At 37.5% G+C, this 22,276-nt stretch overlaps 1 protein-coding gene across 6 annotated transcripts in view; it reads right to left on the reverse strand.

The window, feature by feature from the left end:
* The window catches only part of DLGAP1 (DLG associated protein 1), a 422,037-nt gene that overhangs the window by 385,929 nt on the left and 13,832 nt on the right, over nt 1-22,276 (reverse strand). The window contains exons 2-3 of one of the 6 annotated variants that reach the window (XM_054816403.1): nt 13,144-13,228; nt 9,514-9,757 (exon numbers count right to left, since the gene is read on the reverse strand). The exons of 4 other annotated variants lie outside the window; for them this stretch is intronic. The gene's annotated coding sequence lies outside the window, so the exon portion shown is untranslated. Of the gene's footprint in view, nt 1-2,483; nt 2,608-9,513; nt 9,758-13,143; nt 13,229-22,276 lie in introns of those variants that run through there. One more of the 6 variants, XM_054816404.1, reaches the window with a different exon arrangement.

A 22,276-nucleotide genomic window follows, 5' to 3' on the forward strand; every position in this document is an offset into this window, starting at 1 on the left:
GAGAATTCATGCGATATAATTTTATCTACCTGTGTATGTACAGGATGAGACCTACATAATCTGGTTTAAACTGCAAATGGCCAAAGTCATCAAACAATTCTCCAGATCAACCTAATGTGTAAAAAAATTCAGCAGACACACTGCAGCAATTTTAAACACTGCATGTGGGCACAAGCAATAACCAGCTGTTAAAGTACTGATGCTCCTACACGACATTTCAAAATACATTTTCTCCTGTATTGCTAGTAGTTATTTTTGGCACATGCTCTTATTTTGTAAACCCGTTCTCCTCTACTACCTCCACTATTGTCTTGACCTAGCATTTTTTTTCTTCTGCTCTAAAAATCGACTTTGAACACAGACAGAACCAAGCCCCAGTATCTTTCTGAGAATCGAAAAGGCACACTATGACTGTAGGTATAGCTATGCAAATCCAGGGTAATTTGGTGTGGAGCTCCTTTGGATTTGCCTCATGTAGGAGATAAGAATTTGATTAAATCTGAGCCAAAGAAGGGACCACACTGATTGTACATACATATGCTCCTTTGTTGATTCTTTCTATATTCTGAGAGGAAAGGAGCATTAAAAATCTATTCCAAAAGCCAATAAAGTTAATCAGAATATTCCCCTAGTAAATCTGTATGTGAAACTGTGAGCGTGTGAGGACTCAGCCATGTTTGTATTCTGAGGCTGAGTTCAGAGCAAGGCATCAGAAGGTACTGTAAAAATGCCAGCTCAATTAGCAAAAGGTGTCCTTGAAGGCAAAATAAAGAGTTGACACCCCTTGCCATATGATGCACAATCACCCAACCACAACTGACACCTGCCTTGTTGTTAGAAGAGGCACATCAAGACTTCTTGTTGATAAGGAATATCATTACATCTAGCCCATCTACAACAAAGGGAGATGCAACTTTCTTTCTAGAGCATGGACCTGTCAAACGGATCATGCTCTCTTACAAACCTGGTGTTTTCATTACCAGTGAAATAATTTCAAAATATACTTTCCTGTGATACAAATCAGACATACTAGGTTTTATGTATGAAACTTTGTGAAATAAAAATGATGTTAGTTGAGAACTGATAGAGTCACAAAGAGGAAGAATCTAAATAAGATACAACTAGCAATTTGCATTTAAAAGAACAATGGCCAACACTTGGTAAAGATCTGTTTGCAGTGTAATCATGATCAATTTCACTTAGGAAAAAAACTGCCACTTGAAACAATTTTCTTCACTAACAAGATTCTTAAAAAAATAATCAATTTGATAAAACGTGCTTTGCAAGATTTACATAGAAAAAAATCAGGCTATTTGCCTTCATGTACAATTCGATCAGATAGCATGTAATAGAGGTGACAAAGCCCTTTGAAGTTTCCTCTGAGACTTGAATTTCAGCTAATTTTCTTATGCAAATAAGGGCTAACTAGTTACTTTTAAAATTTCAGCTCTTTTGACTACAAAACCTCTAAATAGATTATTTGTAGCTCTTGTGTTTAAGAAGTTTTGAATGTATTCTCATCTCATTGCGCAGACAGCTATGCATAAGCCTCTCATTATGGATAAACCACCTCTCATTGAAATGAGAATATACCCCTAAGGGTTTCTGAATTAAATTCAAGTTTGGTTATTCATCCAAATTATTTTACATTTTCATAGCACATTAACATAGTCCCTATAACTTCGTGGTAAAGACTGATAATAGTATTCAGAATCTGCACTAGAATATGAAAATATATAAGACTGCGCAGCACTAGCACATCTGTTAAAAGGTGGTGAGTTAGCAGATGCATTTGGCAGGACAGTTTTCTACATGTCAGGACTTCTGTCAGTGCTCAGGGATTGTTTGCTGTTTGTCATGGCTTTTCTGTTATTTTGAACACAGCTTAAGGTAAGTTTCACCAGACAGACGATGGGATTCAAAAAGTTCCATTTGACATAATAAATGGAATATTTGATAAAAACCCAGGCTAAAGGGAGACAGAAACAGTAGAGAAAGCTCAGGTTCAGCTCTTATTAATCCAAAGCTTGACTGTGTTTTGCTCCAGGGTCTAGCATACCCTAGAAATATGTTTTATCTAGATCCTGATCTTCATGTTGATTTTTTTTATTTGAAATATCTATGTAACCAATTTGTCAGTTTGTGTTACATTTCCCCTTTACCTCTACCCACAGAGGGAGGATGCTCCTCATTGTGGTTTAACCCCAGCCACCAACTAAGCACCACACAGCCACTTGCTCACTCCTTTCCCCCGCTCCACACTGGGATGGGGAGAAGAATCAAAAAAAAAAAGTAAAACTCATGGCTTGAGATAAAAACAGTTTAATAGGACAGCAAAGGAAAATAAAATAAAATAAAAATAATAAATAATAATAATAATAATTAATAATAATAATAGAATAGACAAAATGAGTGATGCACAATGCAATTGCTCACCACCCATTGACTGATGCCCAGCCTATCCTCGAGCAGTGATTAGGTACCTGGCCAGCTTCCCTCAAGTTTATATACTGAGCATGACATCATATGGTATGGAATATCCCTTTGGCCAATCTGGGTCAGCTGTCCTGGCCGCGTCCCCTCCCAGCTTCTTGTGCACCCCCAGCCTCCTCGCTGGCAGGGCAGTGTGAGAAGCTGAAGAGTCCTTGACTTGGTGTAAACATTGCCTAGCAACAACCAAAACATCAGTGTGTTATCAACACCATTCTCATCCCAAATCCAACACACAGCACTGTACCAGGTACTAGGGAGAAAATTAACTCTGTCCTAGCTGAAACTGGGACACTCATCTGTCAGCCTTCAGCTATAAACTCTAAACTCTTCAGCTTAAGGTTAAGATTCCCACATTTTCCTTTGCTTATTCTCAACTCAATTAGGAACCAGTTAATTGGCCAACAAATCAAAACGTGCTTGAAATCAAGACCTGATATAATGTTTTGTCTCGTAACTTTAGTAATGGGTAAATAAAAATTGCACAGCAATGACATGCAGGAGACATGAAAAAGAGCAAAAAGACCAAACTTTTTGGTTGGTTGGTTGGTTGGTTTTTTGTAAACCCATGCACTTCTGAGGCTAAAAAGAAGAGTGAAAAGTAAATGTTTTTATTGTTTGGCTTTGCTTGCTTCCCCGCCCCCCCCCCCCGCCCCCATAGTTCTACAATTCATCTTACCGCTATAGTAAGTGTTAGGGAGAAATTAACAGAACAACTTTTCCAGATGTTGCTGAGCAACCTACTTCTTTAAAACTTCCTCAGAATAACAAGCGTATTTAAAAAAACAAACAGCTTTTAAATTTTCTTATGCTATGATTAGTACATACTGGTTTGAAAAACAAACAAACAAACAAAAATATCTGTGAAAGCAGTGGCTGGAATAATATGATCTTTGATTTAAAACAAATATGCAAAGAATTAATTTGACCCAGTGCATCTATAGATTAGCATAGACTCTTTTGGTTATGAAGGTCTCAGATCTACTGGTTGAGTAGGTCTATGTTCATTTGGGATATGACATTGTGCCGAGCACCTCATGGCAGGTCCCGAAAATTCTCAGTTCTCACTAACATAAGTTGGAAATAAAAGCACGCAGTCTATAGGACAGGCCTCCCAAAACCATGATACTTCACACTGATAAGAGTCTCTTTTCAAAGATGATCTGAACCAGTATTTCTTTTTATCATTTGTCATGTGTTTTGGTTTAGAAAACCTACACAATCAACATAATAGTAGAATTTCACAAAGGAAATAAAATCCTTCAGCTAAGTCACTTCTCACTTTAAATGCTAGATGCTCCAAGACTTACTGAGATATCATTCGTATAGCCAAAACTCAAGCTAACTGGAAGAAAATATTACTTAGAGGATAATATTCAGATACCAATCTGATTTAGAAGTCATTATCTTCTGTAAGATTAACTTTTTTATGTTAAATATATATAAATATAAATAATGCATATTTATAAAATGGGAGAACAGAATTTATAGTACATTGAAATGCCTTTCATGCTTTAAATTGTGATAATTTGGACATTTCAGATTTAATCAAATTGACAATAATCAATGGGAGCCTTTTTTGCTCTGCAACTGCCTCAAAGTTTTACACAAACTTTAATAAAATACTGAACATCAAAAATAAAGCTTTGTAATACCGGCAACCCTTTACCACTCACATCAGTTTACATTTCACAATCAGTACAAAATAGAAACACCAAAGTAATAGGGGCTTCATTTGACAACAACCTTTTTTTTTCTAAGAAACATTGCAAACAGGATTTAGTGTCGGAATCTGGATATCTAGTTTCTATTATTTTTAATGGGCAACACATAAAAATCTCAGTCTAAGTATTTAATGTCTAAGATTACAAATGACCCAACTCACCAGGCCACACTCTCTTCCTACTGATTTCAATATATTTTGCATACAAAATGATTGCAGCCCTTCTGGAGTTTCACTTAGCGTTATAGCACAAGCTTGCAGGATACGCAGAGTATATCATTTATCAAACATACACACTCCCATGGGAACTCAGTTCTAGAACAGAGTGAGTTAAAAGCACTTAGCTACTTTCCAGAAACATTCAGCAGGCAGGACAAGAAGATGAGAAACATTTTTGCATCATGTCAGCAGTAGTGCTGTGCACTGGACTAACATGAGTCAGAACGATGCATCACGCACCAAAACGTTTTAGAGTTCATATTCTGTCAGGACAGTTATTTCGCTGCACTGGCTCACAATCTCACAACTGCAGAAAAATGTTTCTTTCCAACAGAAAATTTTCTGCCTTTGGTCTCAGCTCAGAGATTTTTTTTTTCTTTCCTTTTCTAATCTGATTCCCTCCAGCTGCTTTTAAGCAGAAAACTATTTTAAGCAGAAAATTAAAACATACAATGCAAAATATCCCCCAAATTCAAATGAGCTGGCTTCTTATATTGCATATTATCCAAAAGGCTTATTCTGACTGACTTCTGCTGTTCACTGAGGTGTCAAAAATGAGCAAATAAGAACCCTGAGGCAGAAAGGGAGCTCAAAGCCTCTAAAGACGGGTAGTATATGAGTGTCAGTGTCTTTGCTTCGTCAACAGGCAATCGTAAGCTGTTAAAATGGAAGGCTACTGTACTAACTACCACATTTACAGGTAATTATAAGAAAGTCAAGCAATTAAGCACCTCAGTGGTAGTGCTTAAAATTAGAGTGGTAACTAAAACAGACATGAAAATGAGAAGAGAAAAAACGGGCATTACTTTAACCACACAAGCAAAGTCTATCCTGAAATCCCAGGGTGTAGGACAAATGTTTGGTAGGGCATAAAAATCTCAAGTAAAAGGAGTTCAGCATATTTTTTATACTCAAGTCCATTGCATATAAACAAGTTCTATAATTTTGCTGCATGTGGATCAAGAAAAGTATCTATAAATCACACTTAAAGCTTGCTGAGCATATGCTGTGCAGGCCAGATTCTTCTGGAACAAACAAGAGACATTAAAATATAAACCCCTGCATGCTACTCTAAAGTAAGAAAGTTAAGAATGTAGATCATCAAGATAAACTGAAAATGTTATGATTCCATAGGAAGATGGGTGGGCACAATCCCAAGCATGACTACAGGCTGGGCGAGGAATGGATTGAAAGCAGCCCCGAGGAGAAGGACTTGGGGGTTTTGATTGATGAGAAGCTCAACATGAGCCGGCAGTGTGCACTTGCAGCCCAGAAAGCCAACCGTGTCCTGGGCTGCATCAAGAGAGACGTGACCAGCAGGTCGAGGGAGGTGATCCTGCCCCTCTACTCCGCTCTTGTGAGACCCCACCTGGAGTACTGTGTCCAGCTCTGGGGGCCCCAGTACAGGAGAGACATGGAGCTGTTGGAGCGAGTCCAGAGGAGGGCCACAAAGCTGATCAGAGGGCTGGAGCACCTCTCCTATGAGGACAGGCTGAGAGAGCTGGGGTTGTTCGGCCTGGAGAAGAGAAGGCTCTGGGGAGACCTTATAGCAGCCTTCCAGTACCTGAAGGGGCCTACAGGAAAGCTGGAGAGGGACTGTTTATCAGGGAGTGTAGTGACAGGACAAGGGGTAATGGGTTTAAGCTGAAGGACAGTCAATTTAGATTAGAGGTTAGAAAGAAATTCTTAGCTGTGAGGGTGGTGAGGCACTGGAACAGGTTGCCCAGAGAAGTTATGGATGCTCCCTCCCTGGAAGTGTTCAAGGCCAGGTTGGATGGGGCTTTGGGCAACGTGGTCTAGTGGAGGGTGTCCCTGCCCATGGCAGGGGGGATTGGAACTACATGATCTTTGAGGTCCCTTCCAACCCAAACCATCCTATGATTCCATGATTCTAAGATTAATGTAGTCATATAATTTGACTTACTATATCCAGGATTGCTTTTAAAAACTCCTAGTGGTATTGTTAATTTAGACCTGTCTAAACCCTAAACTTCACACCATAGAAACTACTGAAGGTTTATATCCTGTGTTAATAGGATCATACTTTATATGTTTATATACAGATAAATCCCTGTATAAATACATACACAAAACAAAAGTAACTCTGGATATGAGCTTTTTAAGTGAGAGACTGTTAATATCTATCATTACTGGCAAGGTGTGCAAACCCTGTGCCATCAAATGTTTCAGAAGAGTTCTCCAAGGAAAGAAGCCGTATTTGGCACAGGTTTGGAAAGGATATCTAAGAAATATGTGAAAAGAGTGACTGTTTCAGCCCCTTGGAGACTCTTACTGGTTTCTCAGAACAATCTTCCTGAGGCTGACCACTCCTAAGGTCAGCTGAACACACAACATACAACGTGCCTCTCTCCACTGTAGCCAGACATGGAGCTCTAAACCGAATGGACGTGACTGAATATTTCTTATATATCTTTAATGCCAAAAAAGTCAATTAGTAAGTTAAGAGTAGGAACATGACAGCACAAATATTACTAACACATATATAAGATATGAATTCAAAATACTGCTGCCCCCAAATCATATATTTCATTGGAACATGTTTTGAATCTCGGAGGCATGTATGTTTTAGTTTGATGTATTTCATGTACCAGTTTTAACCGTATGTTCTTATCTCCACAGCTTCATGAATTTGCATGAAGCTAATGGCTCTCAAGGGGACTGCCATTTTATTTGTATTTTTCAGTAAGCTGCTCAAACAGATATTGTCATGAAGGAAATACATAGTTTAAGCTCTAAATGCTTGAAAAAAAGAAAGAAGTAAAAAGAGGATTGCTTCTTACATATCTGTTTGGGGTTTTCTTATTTCATCGCATTCAACTCCCTCAAACACTTCTCTTTTTAAAGTCTGCTTGGGTCAGTGGACTGGCCTACATTCCAAACAGAAGTAGATTACATCCCGTAGTACATATCCATCTATTCATCAAGGAAGTGTTGCTGCCAAGTGCAATGGCTGGTGATTTGAAGGACAGCAAAGCAATTTTTCCCATCAGGACCAACGTACTAGAGGCAAGATGCATGCAGGCTTTAAGCAAAGCACACAGTTTAAATGCATAGGGAAACATATGTGGCACGGAGGATGGAGAGGCAAGAGAAAGCACATTAGAATCATCAAATGAAGGAAATGCTACAGCTTTTCAGAATGAATCTCCATTCCAAAAGAGCTCAGCTCCTCCTTTTAAAAGACTGAATGCCTGATGACCATTACCCACTTTTCCATCATTTAACCTTGGAGTGACAAGCAGCATCTTGATTCAAACAAGGCAAGTGGTGATGGTGATAAAAATGAAACTGTTCAAAAGTAGGGAGCAAGAAAGCTCACAGTAACAGATTTACATCACGTGTGCAGTTTTACAGACAAAGCAACCAAGATTTTTAAGGTGACTGATCTGAAAAGCCAGCTGCCAAAAAGCCAGAATCTTAAATTGTGTGTACTACTTAAACCCCTGCACACAATACCTTTCTTTCTTATTAAGAAAGCAAGTGGAAAATTGTTTCTTGGAAAAAAACAAACCAAACCAAAACCAAACAGTAATGCATTTCTGTGATAACCTGCCTCTGGATTATACACTTGGGGTGGTATGGGACTGTGTTGGTCACCTCTAGGTGCATGACTGAACTAAGGTACTCTTGCTAATATCTCCCCAAGAAGAGAAGCATTATTTATCAAGATGCATCTGTGTGTGCAGCTCAAAAAGTCTATCTGTAACTAGAGGTGCAATGATACAGTGTCACACTGCAGCTCCTAAGCAGCGGAGATTCTATAAGGATGGAATATAGCCTGGAGAGGTTTTAAGCCCTTGCTTTTAAAGTAATCTTTTTTATTGTATTTTACTGAAGAAAAACTATTTCCTATATCTGGAAAATTGTTGTAGAGATTATGATGGGCCACAGAATATATGCATGAATTGTTCTCTATGATGTAAATGTTAAAGAGCTTATAGATAGCACTAACTGTTGCTTCAGGGTATTTTTAGTGCCACGGACATTAACAAATTTGAAACAACCTTAAAGAACAATTCACAACAGAAAATCTGTCAAGAAAATCTTCACATCTCATGATGCCTTTCTCCCAGACATTTTCCCAAGTCAGGGAGCTTGAAGGTATATCACAGACAGCACCACTATAAACTTCACCTGATCTTATATGCTACCATAGGTATTCACCATGGCCAACTATAGGAGCCAGAACACTGGCACCAAGTGAAAATTATTCATACGTTGCACTACAATGTTAAATTAAAACTGAATTATAATAAAGCAAATAAAACATAGTGAGGAATGCTCATAATGAAAAATATTTTGATATACAAGCATCGTAGTCTGGAAAGGAACTAAATTTGGACTGCAGAGAGGCAGCTTTTTAATGGAACACAGAAATATTTGTTAAAGCTTGATGTAGGTATAGATTCAATGGCTTTTAGGGGCAAATCCCATGGCATTCATCCAATCAAGACTCCCAGTGAAATGAGTGAGTATTTTCCCTAAAGACTGCAACATTTGGCCCTTAGAAATAGAAAACATTCAATAATAAACAGTTTGGATTAAGTAAATTCAATAGTAAATTAATCTACACAAATACCAAAGAGAAAAATATTCTTTTGATTAACTAATTAAAGTTAATATGCTTCTAAAAGTCTACTATATTTATACATTTACTTATAAATTATACATTTACTGTATGAATATCATAGTTTAGTACTTAGAAACCCAGATCAAGCTTGTAATTGCTACTGGCAAAACCTAGTTAAACTGTTGGTATTTCACTGCAGATCCTGCAGTTCACGGTCTGTAACTTGGTACTCAGGGATAAAATGTTGCATAAAATATTTTTGAGTTGGTGAATTTAGAGATGTAATAGAACTCAGGCTTTAAAAACAGATGTTACAGTGACAAACTTTACATACGGATTTGAAACATCACACCAAACTAAATTGGTTTAAATTAGTCTCCTGTGTGTGCTTTAAAATGAGATGGTTTCTCACATCACAGTCCCAAAACCAGATTCCACTGAAAAACAAAAGGAAGACCCCCACTGAAATCAAAGTAGCCAAAAAATTTACCAGATTTAATCCCAAAATTGAGGGTAGAACATATACGAAGCCTGTGTGCTTTTATCACCAAAGTGTGGTACCTACAGGGAACAACTGTGAGAATATTCAGAAGCTTGGTTCACATAAGCACTGAAAGTCCAGGTACTTCTCTGCTACAGATCAGGTTTCTCTGTTTCACTGATCTTTGTGTTATTCTTCTTTCACCCAGTTCTTTGTGCTTCCTCTACATCATTACCTTCCTTCATTTCTGTCCCTGTTACAACAATTCAAGCATGTTAATCTTTCATAATATACTTCATCATGGACATCTGGAAGATCAATTTTCTTAAGTTAATCACAATGGTACGTGAGTGTATTCTGAAAAACTGCAAAAGGGCAATTCAGAAAGTAAGAAAAAAACCAGGGAAACCACATGACATTTCTGAAAAAGCTCAATTATACAAAAAAAAGGAAATTAATTCCACTCTTAAGGATGCTCTTGAGACTGAGAACTAACTCTACAAAATCATTAATATCTGCTGTATGAATGTATTATAAAAAGTCTTTTTTATTAGAATGGAAGAGGCCTCCAGGTTCACAAAGATTTCTCCCTCGTTATCACACATAAGCACATCATATAAGGCCTTAGATAAACTTAGCAAATTTCACCTGAAAACACCATTCTTGGAATGTTGCTCTAAAACCTCCTGTTACTGGAAGTAATAAACTTCTGTCTGGTTTCCAGCCCATAACTATCCATGGGTGGGTCATTTCTGTGTCTACCAACACTATTCTTTGATTCACATAGTTGTTCCCTCCCTGGTGTTCAGTTCAGTTCCTCACACAAATACAGAGAGCCATTTTGTCACCTTCCAGCCTTAAAAATAGCTCAACTTTTTCAGCCATACAACATATTCTCTCTCAACATTTTATGTGGCCTTTCTCCAAATGTGAACCTTCTTTCTCCAATGGGTAATCAGAGTTTTACACAGTATTTCGGGTAAAATCGAACCACTAACGTTTTGCAATAAAACTTATGGTTCCCCCCCTTCCATGTCAAACAAAGCATTCTCACCATGCAGGTAAAACTCAGCTTTGCAGCCATGAGGAGGGACAGGGGTCACGGAGATTTCACCAGTGCACGTGGTGAGGGTAAAAGGGATTGTAGGTTTTCAGGGGTGTGAAGATGATGAGCAAGACTACATGAAAGCTGCAGGGTTTGGCGATCTCTGGGGGAAGTGGTATCAGTGGGAATGTAGAGATTTCCTTGGGAAGAAGGAATAACCGAGCACACAGAGTAAAACCTCGGGGGCAGACAGAGGTGGCAGAAGTTTCATCTTCACAGGCAGCACTGGAGCTTACCCACCTCCCTCATCCATGTTCCCTCGGGCATAAGCTCTACCTTCCATCTAAAGCATCCTCCCTCCCTTTGGCAGCAGCTACTTGCCCCAGTCTGAGAGTGCATCCCAGCCTCACCCCCCGTGCCTTCTGGGCTGCCGCGCTGACAACAGGCAGCTCTGGGACAGGTAACTCGGATGCATATGGGGCAAGCAGACCTATGGTAATGGCCAGCCTTCAGTGCAGGCATAGCAGCACCCACCACCTCTGCATGCCTTAGTCAAACACCACACTTGGCCTACGTCTAAGGAAATCTCCATCCTTGCATGCTCTGTTACGAGTGGCCTTCATCTGCATTCGAACCATGATTATGAGCCATCAGAGTCATTCTGTAGTCAGCTACTTACCCAGATTTCTCCCTCGAACAATGAATTCCCAGCTGTAAACAGGAATTATCTGAATTAGTCCCCAAGCACTTGCATGCTTGGACACTGGTCTCTTGCACTTTGTAAAGCCAACCTTCTTCCCATTTCTGTAAATTCACTGCTCCTCCAAACTGTAGATATCTCCAAAACATTGACTCATTCCTTAGCATACTCCTACAGTTTATGCCAGGATTAACAATGAAATACTAAAACACAACAGATCTGAAGACTTCTCTTTGAGAAACGCAAATTTCCCCCTAGCCAATACTGCTCCTTTCATCCATAGTCGGTAGTCTCTCCTTTGCTCAATACCTTGTCCATCTCACAGTTCCTCACTCTTCATGTTTCAATTAGTGATTTCTCATGTGGCACCATAATAAGTGCTCCGTTAAAGTTCATATTGATTATATCTGGCACGTTTTCTTGCATTAAACTATATTTACTGATTATTTTTTTAAAGGTAGTTTGTTTGACATTGTCTGCCTTTGTAAAGTCTAAATAAAATTCTATGCAACTTTTTATTTATCTCCACATTTCTAATTGTTCTCTCCAGCAATATTTTATTCAAGTATTTACAGACTATTAAGTCAAAATAAAGGTCTTGCAGTTGCTCATATTATTTAAGTAAAGGGGGAAAGTATCAGCAGCCATTCCGTAACTCCCGTAAGACATCACTCCAACTGATAGACATTGACATACATCTTGTAGTCACTAACATTTTTGTCCCTGTTATGCCTCACCTTTGCTCTCATAGTCAGCTGTATCATCCTTATTCATAAAAGAAATGGAATGTTAGTATACCTTTCAGTCTACACCTAAACTCTACACTCTAGGATGAAATTTCTATTTAGTCTTCCCTCAGTATTTCTCATTCCTTGTTTTTTTTCTGTTCCTTTGGCTGAAGAGCTGTTTGTTAAAACATCTCCTACGATATCTAACTAACCCTTGGTTTTATCAGTTTTCAGTCTATCCTTTAATGGTTTTCTTCGTTGATTAGCTGTGAAGGAATGGAACAGACAGACTCCCTAATTCTAAATGATTTCTGGAGAATGATCATTTCACCCAGTTCAATCAGGAAACACCCCTTGCAGGTTTTTTTCCTTGTGACACTAGCTTCAGATAACTTTCTCCATGATAAAAGTGATGGTGTTCCTCTTCCACATAACAAATCCTGAATTCCTCTGTCCAGCAACTTCTCTATGTGCTTTTCCCAGTTCTTCTAAATTTTCTATTTTGAAACTGAAGACTTGAAACATATTACTAATACACTTTCATTTATGCTTCTATTTAAGTCAAAATGAATCAGCTCATGAACACTCAATCTAAGGTGGTTTGTGGTTTTTACAACTTTTTTTCAAATAAAATTAATTTCTCTAGTAATCACAACTTGCCAACTAAAGAGCAAAGCATTTAAGGCTGTCACATTGATAACAGTATTTGTTCCCCAATCACCACCTCTGAATTTCTGCGCATGAGTTTTATCTTTGCTCATAACACTACAGGAATCTCTATCCTCACTGAATCCTGTCTCTGGAGTATCCAAGTAGGTCTCTTTTCACCAACCAATGCAATTTCTTTTATCATCTTTCCCCAAAAGTTTTTGATCTAACAGCATCTTTTTACCTATACTACTCCTTCTTGCAAGTCTATGGCATGATTAATTAATAATTTTCTCTTTAAGGAACTGTCAGTAGGTTTAATGAAGATATTGCATATTATTGCCATGGGCAAAAAGAAAATTTAGCTATATAAAAGACTATAGATGTAATACCTATCAGAATTTTTGTTATTAGCAGGTGGTATGGCTCAGACAATTAAAAGCAGTTATTGACATGATGAACTCTATAATTAAAAAAATTAGAAATGCACTCCAGCATTGCATAAAATGTTTATTCACCTTAAATAAAGCAGGCACATGTGAACTCCCAGATTCATTTATCCATGTTCCAATTGTTTCTTCAATAACGCTATCTCTTTGGTACCTTCAAAATAAACACAGATCCAAGACTCTGAACTGGTTTTACATTGTGCAGCATTGTATCCACAAACTATTAATATTTTTAAGGGCACATGAACAAAGTGCTAATTATTACTGACCCATATAATACATGTAAGAAACATGTCTTAATTGGAATTAACCATAGGAACAAAGAGGAGACCAGACAATTTATAAATTGGCATATCATTCTTTCCTTCTCCATGAAAGAAATGATTGCTAAAGCAACCTTTCAAGGCTTCAGTTTCCCATACAAAGAATATAATTTAAGAATATCAATTGCTACTTGTCAAAGCACTTTCTATGAAAATATTCAGAAAATATAGGGAATACACAATCACAGATCTGTAAAACCAGCAAACAAAAATCCCCCAAAATCCCCAAACACAAAACCTTTATCTTCCTCCTCAAAGACAGCCATTAACTTAAAACAGAAACATTAGATTGATTAATATTTTGAAGTTATTCAGAAAAGAAAAATTAAATAAAAGCGATTGAGCAATAAACCCAAGCAGGAAAAGGGAAACAGGAAAAAAAAGTTAGGACCATCTATTACAGTAAGATATTCTTTAAACACAATTCTTTTGGACTTTTCTTTTCTTTTCTCTTTTCTCTTTTCTCTTTTCTCTTTTCTCTTTTCTCTTTTCTCTTTTCTCTTTTCTCTTTTCTCTTTTCTTTTCTTTTCTTTTCTTTTTCTCTCAAAGCAAAAATTTCACTGTGGCTATGAAAATTGTATTTTTCTTACTTTCCCTCCCTTTCCTTACCTATACATTCAATTAGGTAGTTACTAAACCAATTATTTACTTCTTAAAAAAGACCTTGTTGATCTGCATCATCAGGCCCTTCAGTGAAGTTACTATGATCAGTCACAAAGTACTTGATATATCGTGGAATATAAAACATCATAACATGAAATATAGTGGACTTGGTAGTGTTAGCTTTATGGTTGGACTCAATGATCTTAATGGTCTTTTTCAAACTAAGTGATTCTACGATTCTATATTAAATGTAAAACCAACGAACAGAAAAACCCCTAACAAATCCTAGAATACTGTTATAGTTATTTCCCTCTTCAGAACAAATATTTGCTGATACAAAAAAAAACCACCCAAAAAACCCTCACTGTTGTTAAGTGGCTACCTCTACCAATTGCAGTCACCAGGTGTGGATGTGTTATAAAATGTTAAGATATTTGCTCCATTTTAATAGATATTCTTTTCCTTTTATACTAATAACTAGGAATATTACCAAGAAAGTAAAATTCTAGCATAAGCGTGGCTTAGGAATTTACATGACAATTCACTTCTGGTTTTTTAGATCTCCTCAGAGATCAACAATATTGAGATCAGGAACAATGTTAACTAATGAGATCAGATCTGCGCATGACTTCATCGTATTTAGCTTCTCAGAAGATAATAATAGGTTTCCCTGAACCCATGCTATATCCAGCCTGATCAGACATACACATTCAAGTCCGTGTTCCTGGGTGGTTCACTAAGATTTCAGGAGTCCATTAACAAACTCCAGGTAAAATTTACCAGCTGGCCATAAGTCTTTCAGATAGCTCTAACATGGCAGTAATAGATTGAAATAGCTCTCTCCACACTCAGAATCTACCTATGAGAAATTTACAGTTCCCAGAGAGTTAGATCTGGGATATGGTTTATGAAAATTTTTGTTTGTAATGCCCAGATGCGGAACCAGATTTGCAGAAAATGAAACTTTTGGCACAAGTGGTGGTGGCGGTGACCTTTACGTTCACTGTCTTGCCTTTACATTTTACTAAGCAACACGATTTACTTTTGCTTTAAGTAAATAGCGAAGTAGATTATTTCTTCTGTTAACATAAACTTCTCAGGTCAATACATTTTGATGCATGTCTCTCTTAATGCGGGAAGTCATAGGTGATTATTACCCAGAAGGGAGTGGAGATTTCTGGTTCAGCAGCTCACCTTTGGGGAGCAGTTTCTCTAGCACAAAAACATATTAAGCCAAATTCTGCTATTTACATGAGGAAGGAAGCCAACCTTTGCCAACTTTATAATAATGTGGTCTTTAAAAGACCAGCGCAGGCTTTTGCTTTACATAGAATTTATCGAGAAAATGTCTCCCCTAAGAAGACACCACCTAGTATTCATTAAACAATGCAGATGTAATAGCATGGAGTACAGAAGAATCTTACGTGAATCTAGTTAATCTTTGGGAACCCTAATGAGACAGAAATCCTGTGGGGTTTTGTGTAACAGGACACTGACTCCTACTGAAGTGATATGGGCAACTAAATTTGTTCTTACACCTCAACATCCTAGCTCGCAAGGAGGTCACTGACGACCTAGTCTTATACTAATCAAAGAACGCCACAACGTTCCTTGTATCACTTACCTGTAGGACACCTGAGCAGCAGAAAGGAAGACAATATTCAGATGATTGTCTTGCTAGCCTCCATGGAGAGCCCATGACCACCCTGAAAAGTGTCATTTACATATGTGAAAACATCTGTACAGTGTATTCTATTGTGGTCAGCAAGGTTTTTAGAAAGATAAAATATATTCTAAACGCTAGCCTAAATAAGCCAAGAAGATATGGTTCAGGGACTGTAGTTTGACAATAAAAAAAAAAAAATTTCATTATGTACATTGATTACTAAATATATGATTCTGTAAAACACTATTCTGTCTTTTGTCCAAGTATATAAATGCTACCTATCACATAATGTGTTGGATTTGGGGTTTTTTTTTACTCAGTTATAACTTTCCAGGGTAGTGATAATAAAGGGCAAGAAGAATAATGGTTTTCTACAAGAAGGCACCATTATCAATCAGTCTTCAGAGATATAAGACATGGATATTAACTAAAAATAGATAAAATTAATGGAATTGCAAAGTATCAAAGAAAGCAGAATATGGCCTCCTTTAAAATGGAGATGGACTTATTAGCACCACCTGAGCACCATCACAGAAATACATGGAGTTAAATGAAAATTCAATTTAGTTTTATGAGCCAACATAATCCCAGAATACCTAGACACAGGTCTGCAGATATTGAAACAGCATGTGTCTATCTGTACGCAGATATTGTAACTTTTATTTACTTACACACGCACAAATTCGCAACACAAATTGAAGTTACAAAATTTGCATACTTCATTTTGTTCAGTATAAAATTTCAGCTAGTCTAATAAGAAGTGAATTTAGAGGGTCACTAAAATCAGACAAAAGGCACTGAGTTACTGCATATGAATTTTGAGTCACGTATTACTGCGCTTATTTTAAAATCATTACTTATTTGTATATGGGTATGCAATCTGAGTCCAGCTCTCCTTTCCCAAATGAGCAGTGTATCTGAGACTAGCTCCCATTCTGACATTTCATCAACTAATTCACAAGATAAACTGAGCTCCTTTTGCTAACTCTGAGGAGAAAACCTTTCGGGACTATGCCTCAGGAGTGTAAGAAATCAAAATCTTCACACTCGGAGCAAAAGAAAGCAGAGAACTAATGAACTTCTGGCCACCAAATACAATGCTCCCTATGCAGCATCCTCTGGCCACAGTGGCCCGCAATGAAAGCCATATTGTTCTGGTGTGCTTTAATCTAGGTCACAGCCGACAACACAAATCTATGTTACCAAGTCTAAAAAGTCATCAGATGCATGCTACATCAACAACAGAAAAATTATTTCCAACAGTCAAATGCTTTATATAAGAAACAGTACTATCACATGTTTGATAACATACATTTGTAGAAAAAAAATCCCATATTTTCTTGGTGTGGTTCTGCATGCAGTAGATATAAAACCCAGGCCATTACTCTTCTTGAAGCATTCCTGTAAAAAGATCTACAGGAACAAATACAAGATATAATCACTTCAAATGGCAGACAAGTTGGGATCCATTGAATTTCAGCAAATCTCTGAAGTTTGCGTATACCAATTTTTCCTCAAGCCTTATCATTCTACAGCTAGTGTCATGATTAACTGTAATAAACCATTTTCCTACACTAGTTCCAAATGCATTTTTCCCATCTTATAATTTGTCTAAAAAGGATCAGAAAATAGGTCATAATTTCCATGCCATTGTTTAATATGCAGGAATTTTCACCCAATATTTTTGCAGAAGTCTCCTGTAACTATGTGAGAGACACAGGAGTATTAAATATTCAAAGTTTATTTTGATATAAAATGATTACTGTTAACTTATTTATGGTCCTTAACAAGATGTGATTATGAAAGAACAATAGTTTCAGTGCCACAAAGGACCCACCAAAATGATCACAGAGGTACTTGATTTGGGTCTGTTTGAAACCCATGTTAGAGTCTGTCAAATTACATTAATTTTGTGTTAATTGCTGAAGCATAAAATCAATTTATTTTCAGCAAGCGTGTAGTTTAATCCTCTATAAAATCGGTTCATAGCCAAATAATACTGTTAAAATACGAGCTCATTAATGCAACATTTTTAACATCAAGGCAAACAAAGATAAGTGATTTCCCTCTGTTGCAATGGTGAACTAGTGCCACACCCATAGTTAATAAAAATAGACAAACTAAGAGGTAACTTCTGAGCTCTGTAGAAAACAAGGAGTTGCAGTAAGACACTTAAATAGATGACAGATTACAAAGCTGTAATTAACTGGACAGGAACTGGTTCATCTCTGGAACATCTATTTCAATTGTATCAGGTGCGTTTAATGGGTTGTCTGCCACAGGAGCAAAATACCCGTATCCTCTCCTACACCACAGAAAATTAGAAATGCCAAGTAAAGCTTAAACAAAAAGACCTAATTTAAATCTCTCTCTGAGGGACAGCAATACCTCCTGAATTGTCAGCTGAGCAGGAGCATTCTTTCTGAAGCTATTTCCTCTAAGATGTGGTACTAATGCGGAATAAAGATATGCATTAAAAAATATACGTAAGCACAAATAGTTTCCCCCACACAACATACAAGGTTCCAGAGCTATATTCAGCTGAGAACATGGGAAATATTATCTTACAGATAGCACTAGTATTATCTCAGACACTAAAATACAAACTGACTGTTTGGTGTCACCATTACAATAGCATTTTAATTGTGAACAGGGTTTCAGGAATATGGTGATACTGAAGATTAATAACATTTTTATAGTGCAGATGGGAAGGAAAAGAGAGTTTATTATTAGCAACAGAATAAACTGTACTCTCTATCAAGAGGCCTCTAAAACATGAGCAAAGTACATCATTTTTGTACAAAGAATTCCAATGGAAAAATAGAAGCTAACACAATGTAAAAATTTACATTCTGTTTGTGTGAAAAAAATCTCTGTATATCGTTACTCACCCTATATAAGGAAGCTGATGTTATATTACAATTGGTTTTATTGTATTAAGGAGCAGAGATCTGATCAAATCAAGTTAATGAACGATCCTGTTCAACTACTAACAATGATTAAAGAAAAAGGTAAACTTTAAATTATTTAAAACCATTTCAAGCAGATTACAAGAACATATTTATTGGGACAAAAATACTGAGAATTAACTAAATATTACAAAAGAAGGTTTAAACTGGAAAAATGAGGAAATATATCAGGAGATGAAGCTACTGCCACAACCTGTTTTAACAGTCCTACAGTTTTAGCAGGAATTAGAACAAAGAGATTATCCTTCTGCATCAAAAACTAAACAATATCACCCCATGATGAATGCATTCATCATATTCAAGTCTAGCATATATCACAGCACCTGGAAGCGGTTTAGTTGCTTCTTTACCGTTTTAGGCACTATTACAGTCTCTCCAATCCAATTCCACCAAGAAATGGCAGTATTTAGTAACATTTATCCTCTCTCTTTTGAAGAGAGAATCCATCGGCTGAACCCTCTCTTGAATTACGAATGCTTCCTGTCACAAGATCAGTTTACCCTTAACGGTGTGGAAATACCTAGTGCAGTTTCCTCCTGGTATCTCACGGAGCATACGTCGTACATACCGTGTCTAAGGCAACAGGTCCTCTGTTGTCGGGAATACTTATTGGGGTTTGCCACTGAGCACATGAGTTGATTACTCAGGTCATCTTCATCTTTCCAACTAAGAGCCCTTTTCAAAGCAGCTATGTAATCTTTTCCCAAAACAATCTTATTTGCTTTTGTGTTAGGATCTCAGTCTCTTGGCTCACTGCCGTAAGAAGTTTTTGTATCAAAAGTCCTGGTAATTTCTGTTAACAGCAAACCGAACACTTTTGCTCTTCCCGGCCAAGTTCCTCCTCCTGCCATATGTGTCAAAGCATTTTTTCAGCGCTATCTCTGGATTCCTTTAAGTATTTAGCACCATCCACTCCTGAATTATGGACTCTGTAGACTGTCACTGAAAGTAGCTCCACATGAGTGGCAGAGACTGTGCTCTGCACAGCACTGAGTCATGCCACCGTCCATGATACCCTACCAAGGTGTTCCTAGTAAAAGAATCTCTCCTACCAACAGCAAATCCACCTTAAATGGCAATTGCCCGCATCTCTTCAGTCCCAGCTATTACCACAGCCGGCCTAGATATTAGATCTGATTTAATCATTCAACTAATTTTGTTCAAATAAAAAATGTGAAATAATCTGAGTTACAAACAAATTATGAAAATGCTGAAGTTGTTCAGAGTTCTTTTAAATTTTTTGAGAAGAGCAGCTGAGACACTTCTGAGCATATGAGTTTAAAAGTTAAATTCTTAAAAATATCTCACTGAAAAGCTACCGTTCCCATTCTTAAAAATAGGGCAACAGGGTTATTCTGGCTTGAAAGCTACTAAAATCATCAAAAGGTGGCCTTAGAAAATTGCCATTTCATCTCACCCAACAGGAGTACATTAGAAGCTGTAAGAAAACTCCTCTTTGTACCCCAGTCCCACAGAACACGCTCCTCCAGCATCAACCACTGAACGCACCTCAAGCCGCAGGCAAGCAAGAGCCTTTCTGTCATTGCTTATTGCTGTTCGGTGAGTGAATGCTAAAAATGAGACAAAAATACTGTTTCTAGTACCTTCTCTCCTCCATCCATGCTTTACAGAAAGCGTGGAAGAGAAGGGAGATGTAGCATTCACCATAACGCAGCAAAGGGGAGAAAGAAGCGCGGTGCACACAAAAGGAACATGAGTCAAGATGAGGAGACAAAGTAGTCAGGCTAGGGGAGACAGACGAGACAGGGCCAGGGAGATACGTAGTCACCGAAGTATATTTCATTCCAGAACTTGGAGTGGAGCCCAGAAAACTGAAGTCTCAAAACCCTCCTCTGCTGTCAGCTAGTATTTACAAAAGCTAATTGCAAAGCTCTTCTCTCAGATTTGCAGCTGGACACAGAAAGGGTAACAGTCCTCTACAGCTACTTGTCCTTTGCTGTTCCAAGAAGCAGACAGCTTTGCACTATGGTTCTTAACTTCGTGGGATACCTATATGATACTATTAAACAGAAAAAGAATCAAGTTGGGTTGTTTTTTTTTTTAAAGCACAATATTTAATAATATAAAAATGTTCCAAGATTAAAAAAAATAATTCAGTGCAAAATTAATTAGACATTCAAATACTGAAATTGTTCCTATATATACTGTAGCACGCACACACGTAACTGGCATACATCTCTTTTCCTTTGCAACTATGGGTAATTAATGCACGGCCCACTTAAACATGTATGCCAGCATCAATTAGGTTTCCTTTCTTCAACTGTGAAAGAAAAGTTCATTCTTGCTCTGTGACACATGGTTTCAGCCATATGTAAAGGTTGCAATACAAAGAAAATGGTCTTCTGAGCTAGTGTGAATAGAAAACAATGGAAGGAAAACAAAAGGAGAGTTTGGTCAGATGTGCATCCAGGCAGTCTCTGCCTGCTGCTCCAGCATTCTGCTATGCAATCGGTAGCATGCAATCCTTACAACTTTTTTCCCCTCCCTCTTAACATACCTCACGTACCAGGATGTTCACAATCAACAGCAAGGTCCAGAACCGCTTTAGAAGGCGAAGACAATGAGGTTCACAGGAAAGCATCGTAAGCTCTCAAATCACAGAATTAAGCTGAATGCAATGATCACCCTTGGGGAGACATACTACAGTAACTCTGGGATTCGGAGTATTAATACCACACATTTCTACACCACCTATTATTCTAAGGAAATGTTTTTAACCTCCAAAGGACAAAAGATGTGCATTTTCCACTGTAGTTCTATGAAGTTACTGTATTTCCTGATCTGTATCTACTCACTGTTAGTAAATCAGGATTTTTCCCACGCATTATATTTCCTGAATACTAAAGTTACTCCCTGCAAGTGCAATCTAGTGAATGTCAAAGTGTAAAATCCTGATGAAGTGTTAAACAAAGCAAGAGATAGTCATTGAACCACAAAGCAGACATGTGGCACCATTTAACAGGCTTATGGACAAAATGTATTTTGGAAATATTACAGCGTACGTCTGCATAAAGCTGACTGTTGATGGGAACCAAAGCTGACAAAGGCATAACAACATAAAAATGCATCTGTGATCTTATTCTGTATGTGGTGAAAGTGACAGCCCGTCAGTGTACAATTATCATATATTACTAATGGAATATTAATCAAACATTCATTACTCTAATTAGAAAAACTTGTCTTGAAAGGCAGTCTTGACTTGTGACCTCTGGAACTGCAATTGACACACAAATGAATTTGACAGCTTTATGACCATAAATCCTTAGTGGGAGAAATAATGTCTTAATCTTCCACCATTTAGCTTAACAGCCAGTTTCCACTCTCTGTGGATAAAATTCAAGTCAGCTTAGATGGTCTCATGCACTAGTTCAACCTCTGTTAAGTACTAAACATATATCTAACATGAACCAAATATAACGCATAGGCTACGTGCAGGTTTACTGAGTGGAGATTAACATTTTCTTTGAAAGAAACCTGGAATATCTGTCTCTATTATACAAAGTCAAGCTTGAACTTGGATTTCAGTTATCCATGGGCACTCACACACTTTTTATGGAATCACAGAATCACAGAATGGTTTGGGTTGGAAGGGACCTTAAAGACCATCTAGTTCCAACCCC

The sequence above is a fragment of the Grus americana genome, chromosome 2 (assembly GCF_028858705.1).
Source record: "Grus americana isolate bGruAme1 chromosome 2, bGruAme1.mat, whole genome shotgun sequence".
NCBI classification, from domain to species: domain Eukaryota; kingdom Metazoa; phylum Chordata; class Aves; order Gruiformes; family Gruidae; genus Grus; species Grus americana.